Source organism: Pan troglodytes, chromosome 15 (assembly GCF_028858775.2).
Source record: "Pan troglodytes isolate AG18354 chromosome 15, NHGRI_mPanTro3-v2.0_pri, whole genome shotgun sequence".
Lineage (NCBI taxonomy): Eukaryota > Metazoa > Chordata > Mammalia > Primates > Hominidae > Pan > Pan troglodytes.
This window is the reverse complement of record NC_072413.2, coordinates 34783197-34805753: the sequence shown is the minus strand read 5'-3', so window position 1 is coordinate 34805753 and position 22557 is coordinate 34783197. Positions and strand designations below refer to the sequence as shown.

General features: G+C 38.3%; 1 long non-coding RNA gene across 1 annotated transcript in view; it reads right to left on the bottom strand.

The window, feature by feature from the left end:
* Positions 1-3194: 3194 nt before the first annotated feature.
* Positions 3195-22557, bottom strand: part of LOC129136972 (uncharacterized) — a 47908-nt gene continuing 28545 nt past the window's right edge. Inside the window, exons 2-3 of the long non-coding RNA XR_008538989.2 lie at positions 14813-14994; positions 3195-3264 (exon numbers count right to left, since the gene is read on the bottom strand). This is a non-coding gene — a long non-coding RNA (uncharacterized LOC129136972). The remainder of the gene's footprint in view (positions 3265-14812; positions 14995-22557) is intronic.

Here is a 22557-nt window from a genome sequence, read left to right as displayed (position 1 = left end):
ATTTCCCTCCACCTCCATTTCCCCCCATAATTAAAGGTGTATGGTATTTCCCTTTCTCCTTTGTACCCACCACTCATGTTACTCAGTCTGTAAGTCCAACAAAGAATTGAGCAGTATTCCTTTGATGCTGAGCCATAGAGTGGTGACTTAACTTTAGAGAAAAACCAGGAAGAATTGCTTAGGCTATTAAACAGTCGAGTTCTCCTTCAACCCGATTTTTTCCATATCTCTCTCAAATTCTCAAGCACAGAGATTCTCATTTTTTCCAACCATGTCCAGTGGAGAGTTTTATTATTTATCCAGGAAAGTAACATTATCACATATTAGAGGTAGAGATCATTTCTCTTCAATAACCTGCCCTATGGACTAATAAAAAATTTCTAGGTCTTTACTGAAGTCATGTAATTTCAAAAGCTGCTATAGTTTCACAGAGCTTCTATCAGTAGGGTGCTATGGAAGAAACCTCTGAGGGGGCTTTGGTCATGCTTTATTTCCTCCTGTATTCTGACTGGGTGGTCCTTTATGAGTCAACAGGTTTTCAAATGCTTTACCCTAGCTAAAAGCTCTGAATTGGACTGTCCCTTTTCTCTACTCCCAATACCAACTGCATTCTCTCTCTCTCTCTCTCTCTCTCTTTTCCCAGGGACTGGAAAGGCTATTTGGCAGAATTCACTAGGAAGGGAATGGAGTCTGTTTGCAAATTAAAGTAGAGACAAAAGTGTCCAGAAAAAATCGTGAAAAGAGTCCTTGAATCTCTCACCTGAGATATCTTCCTCCTGTTATATCTTACTCCTCCGGCTTTGCTGAAGGATTGTGTATTAAGTAGCTATTCCTCCAACCCTAAAGAAGTTATCAGCTTTGGTTTAAATGATCCCTTGGTAGGTAAATTCTCAACTAGAGCCAACCCCAATTCATCATAACATGTCAGGGTCAGTGGCAATCAGATAAGCATCAGTACAATGGCAAGAACGCATTTTTACAACAAAATTGAAATGCAGAGTAAGAAACCCAAATTATCAGGAAAAGACAAAGAAACCTGGTATGGTGAGTAAAGATAGAACTGCTTTCCTGGGGCACTGTTTTTACTGCCTCATCACACTGGTAGATTTAGTCATCTATCTGACCAAGTGTTCAGTTGTGCTCCTGATTCACTGAGAGAAGGTTTCATTTTTAACTCAAGTTAAAATGTCGAGAAAGGGGAGGATTTTCTTATTTCTCATTTGTGGATGCAGCATTATCTTAAATAAGGCTAGTCAATTTACCAATGTGGTGCTGCATGGGAGCAGAGAGGACTAACAAAATAAAATAGATCTGCCAGAATTTTGATGTTCAGGAGACACTACAAGAATCCTCCCTCTCCTCACTGAGCTTAGCACTGATTAAGAGAAAAGTGAATATATATTCAAATAGCACAGGTATGCGCAACAATGGGAGGACCTAATTCCACAATTGCATTTTAATTATATAAATATACTATGCATGAATGTACTACACATATAAGTGGGTATGAAACAGATTTTGGAAATGTTGGGTTCTTTTAATAAGAAAGAAAAACTCTGATTTATAATCCCACTTATCAAACCCATATAGGACGAATATTTTCTTTGTAAGATAATATGGAAAGCACAGAAATGTGTAAATAAGCTATGCTCTTAAATCTATCTGTTTTCATAATGACATTTGCTCTCTCATTAGTAGAATAGTAGTGTAATGAATAGGAGACCCAGGTAAACTATTAAAACGTAAGGGAGGAAATCTCATTTGCATCATTGTAAACTATAACCACAAAGAGAAGTTACTGAGACCATATTGACGTGGTGGAAAGAACAATTCCCCCTTTATCCTTGCTTCCCCTTCTCTGCAGCCTCTGATTGTTCCCCTCTTCCAAGAATCATGTATTGGAAACCACAACCATTTCTGCCATTAACAAGGTGAAAACTAGACTATGGAGAAGGTCATAAGGGTATAGACAGAAGGAATTGTCTGCCTGTTTCTCACTTGGCAGGATATGTGGGTTTGGGCAGGGCTATAAGGTTTTCAGGGAAACTCTACCTCACAAGCACCACTACCTAAAGCTTGTGCCAAGTAAGCCTTAGAACATATGTGAATGATTCATTCTAAACTGATTTCAGAATGTTTAGTTGCCTTCAATCCTTCTGAAAAGGCATCATTGCAATTTGTGTAGCATTAACTTTCTCCCACCATTGTCACCATATGATATCTTAGTCAACTGATCTGCAGCTACAAAGGAGGACCTAGAATTCTAACTTCTTAGCAATTAATGATGCTGTGAAGCCACAGGCAGATAAGTAATTTTCTGATTTTACTTACTCAGACTTGATAGAGGGCAAGAAAGCAATTTCTGTGAAGATGGGATCATAGCTCATTGTTTGCAAAGCAAAGGAAGCAAACAACAAAGTGCAAAGGCAACCTACAGGATGGGAGAAAATATTTGCACACTCTATATGTGATAAGGGATCAATATCCCAAATATATAAATAACTCACACATCTCAATAGCTTAAAAGAAACCCAATTATAAAATGGGCAAAAGGGCTGGGTGCAGTGGTTCACGCCTGTAATCCCAGCACTTTGGGAGGTCGAAGCGGGCAGATCATGAGGTCAGGAGATCGAGACCATCCTGGCCAACATGTTGAAACCCCATCTCTACTAAAAATACAAAAAAATTAGCCAGGTGTGGTGGTGGGCACCTGTAATCCCAGCTACTCGGGAGGCTGAGGCAGGAGAATGGCGTGAACCTGGGAGGTGGAGATTGCAGTAAGCTGACATCGTGTCACTGCACTCCAGCCTGAGTGACAGAGTGAGACTCTGTCTCAAAAAAAAAAAAAAAAAAAAAGCAAAAAATCTGAATAGATATTTCTCAAAAAAAGGACATACAGATGGCCAAAAGATACATGGAAAGGTGCTCAATATCAATGATCATCAGAGAAATTCAAATAAAAACCACAATGAGATATCACCTCATGCCTATTAGGATGGCTGTTAGCAAAAAGTCAAGCAATAAGTGTAGGCTAGGATGAAAAGAAAAGGGAATCCTAGTGCACTCTTGGTGGGAATGTGAATTGCTATGACCATTAAGAACAGTATGAAGGTGCCTCAAAAATTAAAAATAGAACTACCATATGATCAGCAATCCCACTGCTGGGTATACATCCAAAGGAAATGAAATCAGTACCTTGAAAAGACATCTGTATCTTCATGTTCATTGCATCATTATTCATAATAGCTAAGAGGCGGCAACAACCTATGAATGGATAAAGGAAATGTAATATTTTAATGGAATATTATTTCACCACAAAAGAAGGAAATTCTGCCATGTGGGACAACATGGATGAAACTGGATAACATTATGCTAAGTAAAATACTCCAGGCAGAGAAAGACAAATGCTGTATGACCTCACTTATATGTGGAATCTAAAAATGTCTCAAACACACAGAAACAGAGTAGAAGAGCAAAGGTGGGGACTATGGAGAAATGTTAGTAAAAGGCCACAAACTTTCAGTTATAAGATGAACAAGTTCTAAGATACAGCATGGGTGGTGATGGGTATGTAAATTAATTTGACTGTGGTAATCATTACACAGTGTACCCATATCAAATCATCACATTGTACACCTTGGATGTATACAATCTATGTTTGTCATTTAAATGAAAAAAGTAGTTCATCATTTAATTTTTTTTTAAAAAAGCCAAAATGTCTACCAAAAAAATTCAAATTAACTCTCTTAATCATTCTGTTGACGCTTAACTTTATGAACATAGCTATCTATGGCTGCTCTATCCAGCTGATACTTTCTCATAACCTCATGGCTCTTGCTCGAGACTTTCCTTCATCCTGGTTCTAGGAGGTCCTCACCAAGACCTCCTCGATTCCCACGTTTGATTACACACTGATGACCTTGGAACCCTCAGGTCATCTCAGGGAAGTCCACTGTGCTTTCATCATCCAGTCATCACACTTTTGCCCTGGAACTTTTTTTAGACTATACGTTTTGCTAGAAAATGTTCTCCTCTATAAGTCACCAGACTCTTTTCTTCAAGTGGTTTCAGTTTCAGAACTTCTACTTTGTCCATAAAGCTTTCCCTAATGAATTGAAAGAGAAGAATTCTTGTTAGGTCTATCCGGTCTAAAGCTGCAACTAAAGTCAAAACTCTTTCACTCCAAAGGCAGTGTGATAGAGTGGATAGAGCATGGACTTGGGCATTAATGAAGCCTTGATTCTGAAGTAAAAAATTTCATGTTGGTTGTCACACTGATTGTGTGCAATTACTTTTAGTCTCAGTGTCTTCAACCTTCATCTAGAGATAATGTCATCTACCACATATGGTTAATACCCATATTAAATGCATGTATACATGTATAGTATCTGATACTTGGCACTGAATAAATGTAGTCCCTACTCCATTCTATAGAATGCGTATCTTTTACATATGTCCAATATAATATTCAATTTGTTTACTTGATTACAGAGTCAGCCTGGACTAGGTTTTGTAGAAACATACAACCCTAACACAACAGTGCTTTAACTACAAAGGTTTGTTTCTTATTTATGTTCCATGTCCCTGCAGCCTTGCTCCATTTTGTTTTTATTCTAGGAACTGAACAGAAGAAGCAATTCCTTATATAGGACATTTCAGTCTTATGGCAGAAAGGAAAGAGAACATGGCAGAACCATGAGATGGCTGTTAAAGCTTTTGATTGAAAAGGGCATGTATCACTTCTCACATTTCATTGGCTAAAGCAAAGCCACATGATCAAACTTGAGATCAGCATGACAGGGAGGGGTATTACAGATAAGACTTTGAAAAATAATACACTCTATGACATTTGTATTTTTCTTAAATGTTTAATTTATAGCCAAATATTATGCATGCTTGCAATGTTAATTATCTTCTAAACTTCCAGAAGAAGAACTATGGCAATGTGATATTTCACACTATAAAGCATATACTACATGCATGATATACTTTACACTATAGACTCCAGAAGAATTCGGGAACTATGTCTTTTCCCACTACCTTGAGCAACATCTACACCACAGGCTCTTGGTGACATTTGGGAGAGTGTTCATCACTCAATTTTACAGGCAGGTCGAATGGCTCCAGAACACAGTCATTAGGAATGAGGAAAGGCACTGTGTTTACCTGCCTAATTTGAGGGCTGTTCCTGTGGAGACTATTCTATCATGACTCATCTGTAGGATGATAAAAACCACTGCAAGGACCCAATTGCATTCTCATTTGTTTTATTACTTAATCATTCTAGACAGTCAACTTATGTTATGATATGGGTATCAGAACAATGCAAGGACAAACAACAGTAATTCAAAAAACAGCAGATAAATTTGTCAGTCTAGTTTCCAGATAAATCCACAGCATAGCCTGGTATATTACCTGACAGAGATAAACACACAACCACACAAAACTTGTTTTTAATTTAGGCCCACAATTTTTTTTTTTTTGAGATGGAGTCTCGCTCTGTTGCCCAGGCTGGAGTGCAGTGGCGCCATCTCAGTTCACTGCAACCTCTGCTTCCCGGGTTCAAGCAATTCTCCTCTCCCAGCCTCCCGAGTAGCTGGGACTACAGGCACACGCCACCATATCCGGCTAATTTTTGTATTTTTAGTAGAGACAGGGTTTCACAATGTTGGCCAGGCTGGTCTCAAACTCCTGACCTCATGATCTGCCCGCCTTGGCCCCCCAAAGTGCTGGGATTACAAGCATAAGCCACTGCGCCCGGTCTTAGGCCCACAATTATTTTTTATCCAATTGTCAATTGATGAGTATTTATATCATTGTATTTTATATAATTTTTATTGTTACATAAAACACTGAAATGAACTTTCTTATAGGTGTTGAGCATCTGCATCAATATTTCTTAAGGATAAATTTCTAAGTGTGGATTGTTGGCTGAAGTGGTGTATATACATCTCTAGGGCTTTTGATTCCAAACCATTAGTCCTTCCATCTTTCACTATCTCCCAGTCCTTTGATGCTCTCACTTCCCACCTTACCCAACTTAAGTTTCACAACAAATCATTATTACTCCCTTGCACATACCCTCAACCCCCATTCCCCCTCACTTTATTGTACTTGTGACAAAACTATAACTCTTGTTAAATCTAATTCTCATCTACTCTGTACCTGCACTCAGCTACTCTCCAATGCCCCTCTCTGACATGTCTATTAAGCTTGATCATGTGGCTTTGCTTTAGCCAATGAAATGTGAGAAGTGAGACACACCCTTTGCATTCAGAAGCTTTAACGGCCATCTTGTGGTTCTGCCATGATCTCTTTCCTCTCTGCCACAAGACGGAAATGTCCTATATGGGGAATTGTTCCTTCTCTTTGGGTCCCAGAATGAAATGTATAATAAGTAAACATTTAACTGTAAAACAAACTTCCCAACTATTTTCCAAATTGGCTATACCATTTTGCACCTGCAACCAGGCAGCTGGAGAAAAATGCACGACCATATTGACTGGTCTCATGTTAAAGTTATGACCACCAACTTCAAATGGGTCCTTAATGTTGGCAGGTCATCATGCTAGTTGTTTTCAGACCATTCATTCTCCCACTATGCTTCTTGGCTATTTCACACGATTTTATTTTTCTCAACTGCCTCCTCTCCCATCCTTGCATTCAGGTTTCTACCTCACTGTGAAAACTGAAGCAACCAGAAGAGAGAACAAACACTCAAGGCTCCTCCCACCACATTACTGTCTTCATGGCAAGTGTTCTATTACACTCTGTCTTCCCAGCTGTTACTACAGATGAGTGGTCCCTGCTCCTGGCTACTCCAAGGATGTCACTCTAGCAATACTGCTCTCTTGCTTCTTTATTATCATTTTTCATCTACTGCCTCATTCCTATCAGCATACAAACATGCTGCCATTCCCCCATCTTAAAAATAAAACTATTTTCTCTTGACCCGCCTTCCTTGCCAACTATCATCCCCTTAGCAAAACTCTTTAAATTCTTTTGTCTGTACTCAGTCTTCAATTTCTCCCTTCCATTTTTTAAAATATAGTCATCATTGAGGTAGACTATAATAAAACTATAGAAAGAATGGGGTTTCACCATGTTGGCCAGGATGGTCTCAATCTCTTGACCTTGTGATCCACCTACCTTGGCCTCCCGAAGTGCTGGGATTACAGGCGTGAGCCACCGTGTCCAGCCATCATTTTATGTCTTTGGCGTTTTTATAATGGTATTAAAAAATTTAATTTCTAATTGCTCATTACTGTTATACAAAATACAATTAGGTGTTGTATATTGGTTTTGCATATTGCAACCTTGCTGAATTTACTTATTATTTCTCTTAATTTTATATATACCTTAGGATATTCTGTTATCTGCAAATAATGGCAGTTTTACTTCTTATTTTCTTCTGTATGCCTTTTATTTTTATTTATGCATTATTACATTGCCTACAACCTCTACTGCAATGTTAAGCAAAAGGACTGAAATGGAATCCTTGCCTTGTTTCTGATTTTAGGGGGAATGCAGTGAGTCTTTCATCAATAAGTACGATGTTAGCTGTAAGATTTCTTTTTTTTTTTTTTTTTTTTTTTGAGACAGGGTCTTGCTCTGTCACTCAAACTGTAATGCAGTGGCGTGATCAATGCTGAGTGCAGCCTGAACTTCCTGGGCTCAAGTGATCCTCCCACCTCAGCCTCCCAAGTAGCTGGGATCACAGGCACATGCCACCATGCCTGGCTAATATTTTTATTTTTTGTAGAGATGGAGTTTCACTATGTTGCCCAGGCTGGTCTTAAACTCCTTGACCCAAGCAATCTTCCCACCTTGGCCTCCCAAAGTGCTGGGATTACAGTCATGAGCCACCATGCCTGGCCAATATTTTTTTTATGCCCTTTATAAAGTTGAGAAAGTTCTCCTGTATTCTGTGAAAAAATGTTGTGTTTTCTTATATGATTTTTCTGCATCTACTGATTCTGCATCTACTGCATCTACTGATTCAATTCTTATTTTAGTCTATTAACATGATGGATTACATAGACTTTTTCTGTTTTTATTAAAAAAATTGTGGTATAAGAACCTAAAATTTTTTGTGATTTTTGAATGTTAAACCAACTTCACATTCTTGGTATAAATCCTCAATTTACTGTGATTTTTAAAAAATATGTGTTTCTGGATTCAATTTTCTCAAAGGTTTATAAAGGAGTTTTCCATATATTCATGAGGGATACTGGTCTGCAGGGTTTTCGTTTTTATTTTTTTAAATATCTTTATCTGATTTTTGCCAGACATTGTGGCTCACGCCTGTAATCCCAGCACTTTGGAAGGCCAAGGCAAGTGGATCACTTGTGGCCAGGAGTTTGAGACCAGCCTGGCAACAGGGAAAAACCCTATTTCTACTAAAAATACAAAAATTAGCTTGGTATGGTGGCGCGCACCTGTAATCCCAGCTGCTGGGGAGGCTGAGACATAAGAAGCACTTGAACCTGGGAGGCAGAAATTGCAGTGAGCTGAGATTGCACTGCTGTATTCCAGCCTAGGCAACAGAATGAGACTATGTCTCAAAAAATAACGAAATGAAATAAAATAAAATATATTTATCTGTTTTTGGTACTGGGATTAATGCTTGTCTCATAAAATGACTTGGAAATTGTTCCTTCCTCTTCTATTTTCTGAAAAAGTTTTAGTAGAATTGGTACTATTTCTTCTCTTTGTTTAGTTCTGTTGACCAGTAATACCACATGAGTCTGGTATTTTCTTTGTGGGAAGGTGCTAAACTATGAATTCAACCTCTTTAATAGATATAGAGCTATTCAGGTTATCCATATCCAGTCTTGAGTAAGACTGGTAGTTTGTGTGTTTAAAGCAATTTTTTCATTAAAACTAAGTTATCAAATATATTGGCATACATTTTTTTCATAACATTCCCTTATTATCATTACAATGTCTTAGGATCTGTGTGAACCCCCCCTTTTTATTCCTCACATTCATAATTTTTGCCTGTCTCTTTCTCTCTTGACCAATCTGGCTATACTTTTATCAATTTCAGTTATCTTTTTAAAGAACAAATTTTTTGTTTTATTTATTTTTGTTTTTTATTCTACATTGATTTGCAGTCATATCTTCATTTTTCATTCTTTCCACTTACTTTGCATTTAATTTGGTCTTTTTCCCTAGTTTTAGGTAGAAAGTTAGATTATTGATTTTAGGCCTTTCTTATTTTTTAACATAAGCATTTATTACTGTAAAGTTTTTTCTAAACATTGTTTTTGTTGCATCCCACACATTTTGATACACTGTGTTTCCTTTTCCTTTACTTCAAATTATTTCTAATTTCTCTTACAGTTTATTTTTTGACCCATGGGTTATTTTAAAGTATATTTTTAATTTCCAAATATTTTAGGATTTTTTTCAAATATATTTTTCTTCTTTATTTCTACTTTAACTCCATTGTGGTCAAAGAATGTGTTCTAGGCCAGGCGTGGTGGCTTAGGCCTGTAGTCCCAGCACTTTGGGAAGTGGAGGCAGGCTGATTACTTGAGCCTAGGAGTCTGAGATCAGACTGGGCAACATGGCAAAACCCGTCTCTACAAAAAGTACAAAAAATTAGCCAGGTGTGGTGGCGCATGCCTGTAGTCTCAGCTACTTGAGGAGGATCACCTGAGCCCGGGAGGTTGCGGCTGCAGTGAGCGGAGATTGTGCCACTGCACTCTAGCCTGGGCAACAGTGAGTGAGACCCTGTATCAGAAAAAAGAAAAAGGAGAATGTGCTGTACATGATTTCAGTTCTTTTTAACATATTGAATTTGTTTAATGCCTGAGCATATAGTCTCTGTTAGTAAATGTTTCATATGCCCTGGAAAAGAATGTATATTCTGTTGTAATTGAATAGAGAGTTCTATAAATGTCAAATAAGTCAAGTTGGTTGATAATGTTATTCTGGTCTTCTGTCTTTGTTCTAAAAAATTATTTTTACTTGTTCTATCTATTACTGACAGAGGAATGTTGAAATATCCAATTAAAATTGTGGATTGATGTATTTTTCCTTTCAGTTCTATCATTTTTTGACTCATTTATTTTGAAGCTCTATTATTAAATGCATATAAATTTTGGATTGTTATATCCTTTTGATTAATTGATCCCTTTAATATTATCAAATGCCCTTCTTTATCCTCAGTAATATTCTCTGTTCGGAAGTCTTTTCGGAGATAATATAGCTACTCTTTTTTTCATCAGTGTTTTACATGTTATATATTTTCCATCCTTTTTACTTTAATCTGTGTGCTTTTACATAGATTAATATGTTAAAAATTGATTTTTAAAGTGATTTTCTTGTATACAATGTGTAATTGGGTTAGTATATATTTTATTTAATATCATAATCTCTGCCTTGTAATTGGAGTGATTAGAACATTTATATTAATGTAATTGTTGTATGTATGGTTGGGTTTAACTCTACCATCTTGCTGTTTGTTTCCTGTTTGTCTCATCTGTTTATTTTTCCTTTTATCCTGCTTCCTTTGGATTAAACAAGGATTTTTAAAATTATCTATTTTTATCCCCACTATTTATTTTTTACTTTTTCCAATTCTATTGCAGTGTAATTGACAAATAAAATTGTATATGTTTAAAGTATACAACATGATGATTTCTTTTACATGTATATTGCGAGATGATCACCACAATCAACTTAACACACGTATTACTCCACATAGTTAAGTTTGTGTGTGTGTGTGTTGAGAACACTTAAGATCTACTTTCTTAGCAAATTGCAATTAATCAATACAGTGTTATTAACCACAGTTACCATGCTCTATGTTGGATCTCTGAACCTATTCATCTTAAATCTGAAAGTTTTTACCCTTTGACTGACATTTCCCCATTTCCTTCACTCCCAACCCCGACAACTACATTTCTACTCTGATTTTATGAATTTGACTTTTTTAGATTCCATATATAAATGAGATCATACAGTATTTGTCTTTCTCTACCTGGCTTATTTCACTTAGCATTATGATCTCCAGTTTCATCTGTGTTGTGTATGGCAGGATTTCCTTCATGTTTATGGCTGAATAAACATTCCATTCTCTCTATAAAACATATTCTTTATCCATTCACCCATGGATGGGCATTTAGGGTGTTTATATATCTTGACTATTTTAAATAATGCTGCAGTGAACACAAGGGTGCAGATATTTCTTCAAAATACTGTTTGCATTTCCTTCAGACATATACCAAGAGTGGGATTGCTAAATATATGCTAGTTCTATGTTTAACTTTTTGAGAAATCTTTCTACTGTTTTCCATAATGACTGTGCCAATTTACATACCTACTAACAGTACACAAGCATTGTCTTTTCTCCATATCCTCTCCAGCACTTGTTATTTTTCATCTTTTTGATAATAGCTATCCTAACAGGTGTGAGGTAATAGCTCATGTGATTTTTTTTTTAAGATAGAGACTTGCTCTGTCATCTAGGCTGGAGTGCAGTGGCATAATCATAGATCAATGCAGCCTTAAATTCCTGGGCTCAATTGATCCTCCCACGCCAGCCTCCTGAGTAGCTAGAATACAGGTACATGCCACGATGCCTGGCTAATTTTAAAATCTTTTGTAGAGACGAGGCACTGTGTCGCCCAGGCTGGTCTCAAACTCCTGGCCTCAAGTGATTCCCCCTGCCTTGGCTTCCCACAATGCTGGGATTATAGGCATGAGCCACCATGCTCAGTCCGTCATTGTGATTTTGATTTGCATTTCCCTAATGATTTTATCTGCACATTTGGTTTACTAGCTATACTTGTTTTGTTTTTCAAAAAATTAATAGCTGCTCTAGGGTGTACAGTATACATCTTTAACTTATCACAGTCTACTTTCAAAAAATATTATACCATTTCATGTATAGTTTAAGAACCTTACAAAGGCATCCTTCCAAATTCCCCCTCATTCCTTTGTGCTATTGTTCTCAGATATTTTGCTTCTGTGTATGCTGTAAACCTTATAATACAGAGTTGTTAGTTTTGCTTATAGTCGATTACCTTTTAAAAACATTTTCTAAATCAGAGAAAACTTTTATATGTATTCACATGTTTACCATTTCTGGCACTTATTTCTTTGTGTAGATCCAGGAATCCTTTATTTCTTGTTGTATAGGGCTACTGGCAATTAACTTTCTAAGCTTTTGTTATCGTTGTTCTTTTTTAAAAAATTGTGGTAAGAACACTTAACGTAAGAGCTACCCTCTTAACAAACTTTTAAGTGTACAATACAGTATCGTTAACTACAGATTGGACAATAGATTTATAGAACTTAACCAACTTACAGAACTGAAATTTTATAATTGTCGAATAGCAACTCCTCCCCTCTTGTTGATCTTAAAATGGTTTTCTTTCACCTTGATTTTTGAAAGATATATTTTCATGGGTGTAGTATTCTGGGCCAACAGTTTATTTTATTTCATTTTTCTGTCAGCACTTTAAAGACGTTCTGTTGTCTTCTGACCTGTGTGGTTTCTGGTAAGTCAGCTGTCATTTTTTATCTTTGTTTCTCTTTATGTGGTGTATCTCTTTCCCCTGACTGCTTTAAAATGTTTTCTCATTATTAATGGATTTCAATAATTTGATTATGAAGTGCCTAAAGAGGTTTAATTTATATTTATTCCGCTTGGGGTTTTTGGATCTATGTTTTTTTTAATTTCAACAAATTTGGATTTTGGGGGCCATTATTTCTTCAATTACATTTTATGTCCACTTCTCTTCCCCAAGTCTTCTCTCCTGCTAGGACTCCAGTTAAATGAATATGAGACACTTTGATTAGTCCCACAACTCACTAAGATTTTGTGCCATTTTTTTTCAGTATCATTTTCTCTTTGTGCTTCATGTTGGTTAGTTTCTATAGCAGTGTCTTCAAGTTCAGTTTTCTTTCCTGGTATGGCATTTTTTACCTCTAGAAGTTTTATTTGGCTCTTTTTAAATCTTCCATTTTTCTCCTCATCAAGTTTATGTTTCCCTTTACATCTTGACCATATTTATAAGATTGTGGTACTTGTTTTAAGGTTCTTGTCTATGAATTCCATGATGTATGGCTTTTCTGGGTCTGTTTCTGTTAATTGCTTTTTATTCTGGTTATAGGTAATATTTTTCTGCATCTTTAAAGACCTGGTAATTTTTAATTGGATACAAAATTGTAAATTTTGCTTTCTTTGTTACTAGCTTTAATGTATTCCTTTAAAGATTGTAGAGGTTTTTTTTTGTTGTTGTTGTTTTGTTTTTCCTGGCATTCAGTTAAGGTACTGGATTTTAAGGTTTTTTTTTAGAATAGGTCCAGAGAAACCTTTATTTTGGGACTAATTGAGTTCCATCACTAGGCATGAGCCTTCTGGGGATGCTAACTATTGTATGGAGTCTCTTTATTTTGGTTAGTGGGAACATGAATGCCTTCCAATTCTGTGTGATCTTCAGAATTGTTCTGGGAAGCCTTTTCCCAGCCTGGGGGTGTTTTCACTTATGTATGTTCAGATTAATACTCAGCCAAAGTCTCAAAGGGACTCCTCTTCAGATCTTCAGAGATTTTTCTCTGTGCAACACTCTTTTTTGGTACTCTGCCTTATAAGTTCTAGCCATTTTGGTATCCTCAGACCTGATCTTGATCTCTTTAGCTCAGCAGGCATGTCAGGTTCTTTATGTTCCCCTCCCTGCACTGCGGCTAAACACTGGCTCTCAGTAGTAAGCTAGGACATCCTAAAGTGCATCTCTTTTTTTTCCCTTCTCTCAGTGATCAGTCCTATGCTGCCTATTTCCCAACATCTGAAAATGATTATTTCTTCTATTTTCATCAAGCTTTCGAGTTGTTTATAATTGAAGAGTGATTCCTATTACTGCTAATTCTCCTTGGTCAAAGGAGAAGTCCCTCGGTTAGATTTTGCCCCACCATTCTGCTGAAACTCTTTGCATGAAGGCCACCAATGATCTCCAGATTGCTAAATCTAATATTGCCTGTATTTAAGATTCACAAAAGACAGTTAACTCTCCTTCAGAACTCATAAAACTATACAGATGGCAGAAGTAGAATGACATGTAAGAGCACTGAGTAAACCTATTTAGCACTTTATTTTTATTTTATTTTATTTTTCATTTTGGACACCTCAAGACCATTGAGTACTGTTTAGCACTTTAAATAAAATTAGTCATGAATTCTTAAAAGTTTCATAGACAGTGTGGAGCTTACCTAAGTGAAATGCACTTGTTTGGAAATGCACCTGGGATATTGTTTTTATTTAGGTATGGTGAGGCCAACACATAAGGAGACAGTTGCCACTGAAAAGGTAGTCTGTTTCTCACAGTTCTCAGGAGGAGGGAGCTTGCAGTACCACACAGGGACACATAGATTTCGAAATGTGGATCAGATGAGAGGCAGAAAGAGAAAAGGGAAAGCACGGGCAGAAGCCTTGATTGTGGTTGTCATGGGAAAGGATGGGAGAGAAAGGGTAAGGAGCCAAGCAGGGGTAGGATTGGATGGCTTGAATAATTTCTATGGGCTCTGGGCTATTGGGGTGGTCCTCAGTTGTCCACTGCATGGCCCTGGAATGATTAGAGCAGAGGAATATTGCCTTCTGAAGTGTAAAAACCAGCTAGAGATGGTTTGAAGTAAGAGTTCTGGACTAGTTAGTTTGCATACGAAAGGCATGCTCACAGGCAAGTTGTTTGCTATCTCAGAAATTAATTAACCCTGGGAGGGGCAGGTCCCAAGTTGTCAAAGCATCATAAAATGCAGAAAAAAAACATGACTAATACACAACTATAACAAACTGACCAACCTCACGGAGACTTGTCTTCATCAGGGAATGAGAGAGGGGAGACAAAGTGATTCCTGGAGGGCTTGGTCCAGTCATGAGTCCAGAGGCCAGAACCCAGAGCCACTGTAGTGAATGGGCCGCTGTCTTCTCACAGCTGGGTCTCTACAGTCTTCTTGCTGCTGGTTTTACTTTTCCTCTTCACACTGTAATCATGGTAATGTTTATAATGTATGCCTGATCATATTGCTCATCCACTTACACTCTGCAGTGGCTACCCATTATTCATAGAATCAAGTTGAAACTTCCTAACATGGGATTCAGCTAATATTTAGTCTCATTTCTTGCCATAAGTCACTCCCCCTCAGTGCCCTACATGCACCAAATCCTGTCCCCCACCAAACACACAATGTAATCAGCTATACTGAATTTCCCCCAGTTCTTTAAAAACATCGATCTCCTTTTTCTTTCTTCATACTTGTTCCCTTTTGTTCTAACTTCGAAGAATCCTTCAGAAATTGACTCAAGCATATTGTCCTCAGAGAGGTTTTTCTTGACCGTCCTCCAATCCAGGCCGGCTCAAGGGACCCACTCAATCTTCACACAGCACTCTGCTTCCCCATCATGGCTCTAACCACACTTCTCTAATTGCCTATTTACTTCTGTCAGTTGCTATGAGGACAGCGCCCATATAAGTCGTGTTCACCTCTGTATTTGCAGCACCTAGTACAGTGCATGGCCCATGGCGGTCTTTCAGGAAACATATCTAAAATGCATGTAAATGAATGAAGTAGCAGTGCTATAGGACTAGGCCTGGGTGGGATTTAGGTGTTCCCAGAAGGGGCCTGAGCTGACACTGATCTGAGAAGTGCCTCGGGCTTCTAACACTCTTTCTGCTGGGATAACTGCGGTTGGGGCTAGGTTGGGGAGGCCCTAAACCATTCCTGACACTGAATGAGAACCAAACTAGTCTCCAGGGAAGAGAGAAGAGGAAATATAGCATTTTGTTGGGAAATTTGTCCTCAGTAAGTTCACTCTGGGTCATTTAGTTTTTTATGCCCAAAAAAGTTAACACACCCATCAGTAACAGTGAGTGCTCTGATCTTAAATTTGTTTAAAATCAGGACAGGGATGACTACACATAACAAAAGAAGGTGAGTCACAAGAAATCCAGTGTTATTAAGAAAATATATGCCGGGCACAGTGGCTTACACCTGTAATCCCAGAACTTTGGGAGGCCAAGGCAGGCGGATCACGAGGTCAGGAGACTGAGACCATCCTGGCCAACATGGTGAAACCCCATCTCTACTAAAAATACAAAAATTAGCTGGGCATAGTGGCACGTGCCTGTAATCCCAGCTACTCGGGAGGTTGAGGCAGGAGAATCACTTGAACCACGGAGTCAGAGGTTGCAGTGAGCCAAGATCGCACCACCGCACTCTAGCCTGGTAATAGAGTGAGCCTCCGTCTGAAAAAAAAAAAAAAAACAATAACACTTTATAAACATTGTGATATTTATTTTCATTTTCAGCATTAACAGAGGTGACAAATATTACGTGTCCATTTTTCTGAACCTATAGCTAAAGCCATCTTTTCCAGAGAAAGAATGAAATTTTTAAAATATTTGAGAAAGAAATCTCCAAATGCTAAAGAAACCTCTGTATAGGAAAGGAAGTTACTCACACATCTACAAAGGAAGAAGAGATGGGGAAGAAGCTCTGGAGGTGCTGAATAGCTCTAGTACATTTTGATTGAGGTCTAGACTAGAGAAACTAGCCTAAAATTACAGTAGGACGTATTAGGTTAGACAGCAGAGGAAGAGATCAAGAGATCCAACTCTCTCTCTCACACACACACACACACACACACACACACACACACTCACACACACACCCCTCACACACATTAGCAGATTGTTGTATACTGAGTTTGTTTAAAAGACAGGGGTATATCCAGGCTACTTTTTCCAAGGCAACTTTAAACATTAAATGACAGATGTTTTTCTTCCTCTAGCAGTTCCTTTTGTAAAAGGAGGGGACTCTACACTTTTAGATTTCTCTTGTTTGGAACCTTGTCAGCATTGCTTTGCCCATTTCAAGAAAATGTTTTCAGAAATTGTGAACATTGCTGATAACATCAGTTCCCTCATCAGAAAAGCAATCAAGCTGGTGTGCATGCACTCTGGATGGTATATGGGGGTGGTCACTGGGAATGGTAGGCCTCTTCCTTGTTATTATGTGTTACTAACCAGAATTTGGGAAATATATTTGACTATAAATTCTTGATATCAAATCTGCCAGCACCAGCCAGAGATAGGAATAATAGATATCAAGTTAAAGGCAGATTTAAGTGACTGTAGTTTAGGCAAGCACTTGCTAAAAGTTAGGGCAGGGGTCCCCAACCCCCAGGCCCCAGACCAGTACCAGTCCAAGGTCTATTAGGAACTGGGCCGCACAGCAGGAGGTGAGCAGCGGGCAGGTGAGTGAGTGAAGCTTCATCGGTATTTACAGCTGATCCCCATCGCTGGCATTACCGCCTGAGCTCCACCTCCTGTCAGATAAGCAGCAGCATTTGATTCTCACAGGGGCATGAATCCTACTGTGAACTGTGCATGTGAGGGATCTAGGTTGTGTGCTCCTTATTTTTGTTGCTGATGTTGTTTAGTGTGGGCTGGGGGTGGGGCGGAGGGGAAAGGAGAAGTGTTCTAGCTGGGAGCACCCTCCGGGCATGGAACACAGGTCCTACCTGGAAAAGTCTAAGATTCTCTCATCTGTCCTCCTATGGTGTATTAAGCACCACAGCTGCAGGAGATCAGAATTTTACTGTTTAACTATTTAATGCTGGTTTTCTTACAGCCTACCCTGTATCTCCAGTTTTAGTTCCTATTATTATAAGTTTTTCTGGCCTAGTCCCTGAACCTTTAGAACTTAAATTTCTCTCTGGCTCTTGGCCTGTACTATGACACGAATTTTCGTATTTGTTTTTCTCTCTACGTGTGTTAGCAAAATTGAAGTTTTGAATAAAAGTGTTGTCAAATGATAAAATGTATGGTTGTCAAATATTTATCTATAAGTCTTTTCCTTTATTAAAATAAAAACTCAATTCGTGATTATTGTAGAAAGTTGGAAGCATAAAACAGTCCAATAACCAGTTGTTTGAAAAGCTAAGGGAAAGCCAGTTGTGTTTTGCTGGTGGCAAAATTGAAGGTGCACTGATTCTGGAATAAGAAAACACGGGTTCAAATAGAGGTTCTGCAGTTGCCTGGCTTCGCGGTCTTTAACATGTCAGTAAAATTGAGGCCAAAATTAAATGCCTTACTCTGAAAAGGCATGCATGCGGGAGGGCCCACACAAAGTAGCCACCCAGTAAAAGGTTAAGAGACTTGCACTGAATAATGAGAAAATGGGCGATTAGAGTTTTTAATATGCCTGCACATTTACTCTCTGTTCTGACCCCACTTCATGACATACAGCAAATCTTAAAAAGAGAGAAAAGAAAAAGAAATAAAGGGAAAAAGAGTATATCGATCTGATATTGCTTTAAGGCCTTTAGAATAGTGATACTTTATATCGAAAGATTGAACCATTTTTATGAAAACTCAAAACACTTCATTCCCTCCGAGCACTGTGCCTCCACCCCTAGAGGGCAGCATGCCCCCAAAGAAATTCACCCAGGGCCCAATTAGAATCCATCTAAATGGCCAATTACCTTCAATTGAATTATTTCTCATCGACCTTAAAAATAACCCTTGAAACTCATTAGGCACACTATCCAGAATTTAAGGGAGTGTTACCTGCACTTTCTAATGACTCCCTCAGAAGCATGTTTTATTGAGACTGTCAAATAAATAAAGTGCCCAGGAAATTAAGAAACCTGGTGACCAGGCATCGCCTTTGTGGAAGGACCTCTACTCAGGAAGAAGCCCCTGCTGGTTTCCCAGATGAGGCTGCTCCTTTGAAAGTGATTTTCTGCCACAACCTCTCCTCTTCCAACTCTCCTCAGAGCTCAGAAGTGACAAGGTGAGAGCTAGAGGTCCTTGCTCTTCCTCATCCCACCCACCTGCCTCCTTCACGTCCCTTCATTCCTGGCCCGTTAGGTTAAGGGCGCTTAAGGCACTTGAGCCTGGGCTCTTACCCACTGTTCTTTTGTTTCTAGAATTAGCTTTCACTTTCCTTCACTAACACCTTCATCACTGCCTCATACATAATGGAGAAAACACAGGCCTCACCCACTTTCAGACCCCAAATCCTCCCAATGATATGATGAGGCCCACTGCACACAATGCTTCACAGGCTCTCCAGCCCAGCAGCTCTCAAGCATTTGGGGCACATAGCACTGGCGTTTTACACCCAAGTCTCCATGCCGCCTCCTCAGTGTCTTTCTGTCTTCAGGAGCTCTGAGTTGCAATCCAGGCCCAGCTGCTAATCAGAGCCTCGTGGTTCTAATATGCAAAATGAAAGAAGATGCCAGCTGCCTTCACCCAAGTTCTAGAGAGGCAGATAGGGATTAACAGTCACTTTGATGCCACAGTCATCTTGGAGAAAAGATGACACAATTTCTTCTATTCATAGAGACACATCAGTGAGGTTTCTATACTCATTCTGGTTTGATTTTTGGATTTCTAGTGACTTTTTCTCAAAAAATATGGGGTTTGGGTGGATAAAACAGTTTTCATCTATGTATGGGATGTTGTCAAAACAGGACACTAGAGTTGTTTTTGTTTTAATGAAAAATAACACTTCCAATATTGAAAGGCAGTATCCATTAATTCAATCGAACATTATTTCATAAGCAAATATGTTTGAAAAAATTAGCAAGTAAATGCATAAATAAATTACCTACATTGAAAGCTGATACTGGCAGATATGATAACATGTTTCCTGCTAACTAGTTTACATTTCTTTTGAAGTGAATTTCTGGCTGACAGTGTTCATGTCACAGATGCTATCCTCACCTGCTTCATTAAGGCCTGTTTAGAATACAGTTCTAATGTAGGTTTTATTCCATGTAAAGCCACCTAGAGATAATTTTAAATGATGATATCGACTAACAAACACGTAATCAAGAAGCTCTTAAAAATTTATTAAAATTCAGGTCTTTCACCATTAGCAAACCTGCTTCATTAACATATTAATAGATAATGTTCCTGCTCATAATTAGCGTGTATTTTCTTTGCATCATTGTAGTTGAAAGAATTCAGGTGGGGTTTGATAGAAAAGTTTTTTTTTTATCTCTGCCAACAAAGCACCTGGGAGAATAACCAAAGCTCCTGACCACCCATTTCCATTTTAATCATCCGCTTCCTTCCTCCCACAGAGTTTTTCTCCTTAAGCTCAGTTTTATTTATTTACCCCATATTCAGCCCTCTGTGAATTACAGACATGTTAAGCCATGGACTACCTGCAAGTGAACAAGGATTTGGCCTACTTACTGACGGATGAATGCTAACTGCAAGAGAAACTCCAGGTGTAAAAATATTTTCATCCAGAGGTTGAGAAAAGCTGGAATCTGAAAACTGAAAATAAGCTCATCTTTTTCTTCAAAATAATTAAAAATCTTACTTGTTCCATGAGAGTGTATAGAATATAGAATATAGTCCATGTCACGTTTTTATGAAAAGAGTGATGTCCATTTCAAGGAATGATGTTTTACAGAGAGGAATAATTGAGGGATCTGCCTAGGGAGGCTTTTGTTTTTGTTTTTGGAGTGACCACAAAATGAGAGTAAGTCTATTACTGAGGTCTTTGGAATAAAGCTACAGGGTTATTTTGAAATATTCTCACTGCAGTGATATACTACTGGTAACTTATTAGCAATAAAGAATGGAATTGGTACTATCCCTTAAGATGAAAATCTCAAATAAAAGGGAAAATAATATTTATACTAAAAATAGCGATTATCTTCTAATGTGGTCTAAACTGCCAGCCAATTGTGTTGACCACTGCCATTTTGGAGCAACACAATTCTGTGACTTTAGAGCACGTCTTGACATGAGGCAGAAGCCTCCCACATGCTCTAGCATACTGGAACCTCTTGGATGGGTCAGAGATTAGTTTTACTTACAAGGAGCACACACAACGGTCCTGCTGCACTGTGGGTATGGGTTCAAGTGTTTGAGGTCTTAGAGAACATCTAATTGCCCACTTATTTCATGCAGGAGCAAATGCAGGCCCAGAGAAGTCCAACAACATTCTCTAGAGCTCTCAGTTCGTTAGGCGTAGAGTTGAGGATGGCATTAAGGCCTTCTGATTTTTTTTTTAACCATATCTCTTTCTTAAAATTTGCCAGCCCTGATTTTCTCAATAAGAGAAGAATTGAAATTATATCTATGAATTATTAAAATATAGTGATACAACGTGCTGGTTGTGAGGGAAGAATAAGCTGAATATGATCACAAAGAACATTGTCATCATCCACCCAGGATACCACCTGGATAAAGGGAGGATTCAGTTACAGTACAGGAGAGATACTGCCTCTTTTTCCTTTTAACACTGTGATCCCGAAATGCTATTTCTACATTTGTGAGTTAACAGAACTTAGTGTAACATATCCACTTGAACTTTTTGCAGTGGTGGAAATGTTAGATATCCGTATTAGCCAATACTGGAGCCAATAGCCACATGTGGCTTTGAGCATTTAAAATGTGGCTAGGGCAGCCAAAGAACTAAATTTTTAATTTTATTTAATCTTAGCTAATTTACATTTAGATAGCTGCATGGGGCTAGTGGCTATTCTATTGGACCGCACAGATTCAGCATAGCCTGTTGGAAGAGCTATTATAAATTCAGATAATGTCAGTGAGCTAGAGACCTCTGGTGGAGGGGACTGTTACCTGCAAGACGCTGAGCACAACTTTTTTTTTTTTTTTTTTTTTTTAAGACGCAAACATTTCAAGATTGGTCACACATTTTAATACCAACACCACTGCTTAATGTGACATGCAAATTCTCTAGGCAGTAAGGGATGGAATAACAAAGAATGCAGAGACTAACTATTATATTGATTAATATTTGCTGTGGTGATACCAAGTTTCTGTTACTAGGCTTAACAGGACCCTAGAAGGATAGTTTAACTAGAAGGATAGCTATATTGTGGTTCTCTGGCACAAGAAATGGAATGTCCCAGGTCCCCAGGCAGATCTAGAAGCATTCTTTGTGATGGGAGATAGTCTCAAGCTGTATCAATTAAGAGGTGATGTAGCTTGGCGGAAGTCTGCACCAAGTTCAAGACAGTGGCTGTTTGAGCACGTTGCTAGAAAACAAATGCCAGTGCTGTTTCCACCTCCTCGCCGACACACAACCACACACGGTTGCCTCCATAAAGCTAAGGTAACCTGTTGCTCTTAAGGTAGGTTAAAAAGAGAGATTTGGGGCCTTTTTACCCCTCTTAAGTAGCGCTCCCTACAATGGAGTTCACCGATGTATTGGGTTCCTTTCTGACCCTACTGTTTTCCACATCGCTTGTTATACTCTCCAGGAAATTTGAGGCCTCCTTTTTCCTTCTCTGGTAATTCTTACCTCTTCTCAAATTTATCTTTGCTTGGCTTCAATCCTGCTTCCATGACTGAAAGCTACAAAAGTGCCTAAGACAGAGATTGCTAGCTGGCTTTAATAGTTGTCAAAAGTAATAGAACTAATTTTTAGCTAGCATTTTCTAAATGTAAACTACTTAAAATAATGCTCAATATATGCTGGTTATTATTATTCGTGAGAATTAGAAATATCTTATATAGCCAAGTTCGTCATTTATGGCTTCTGAATTTCTGGCTT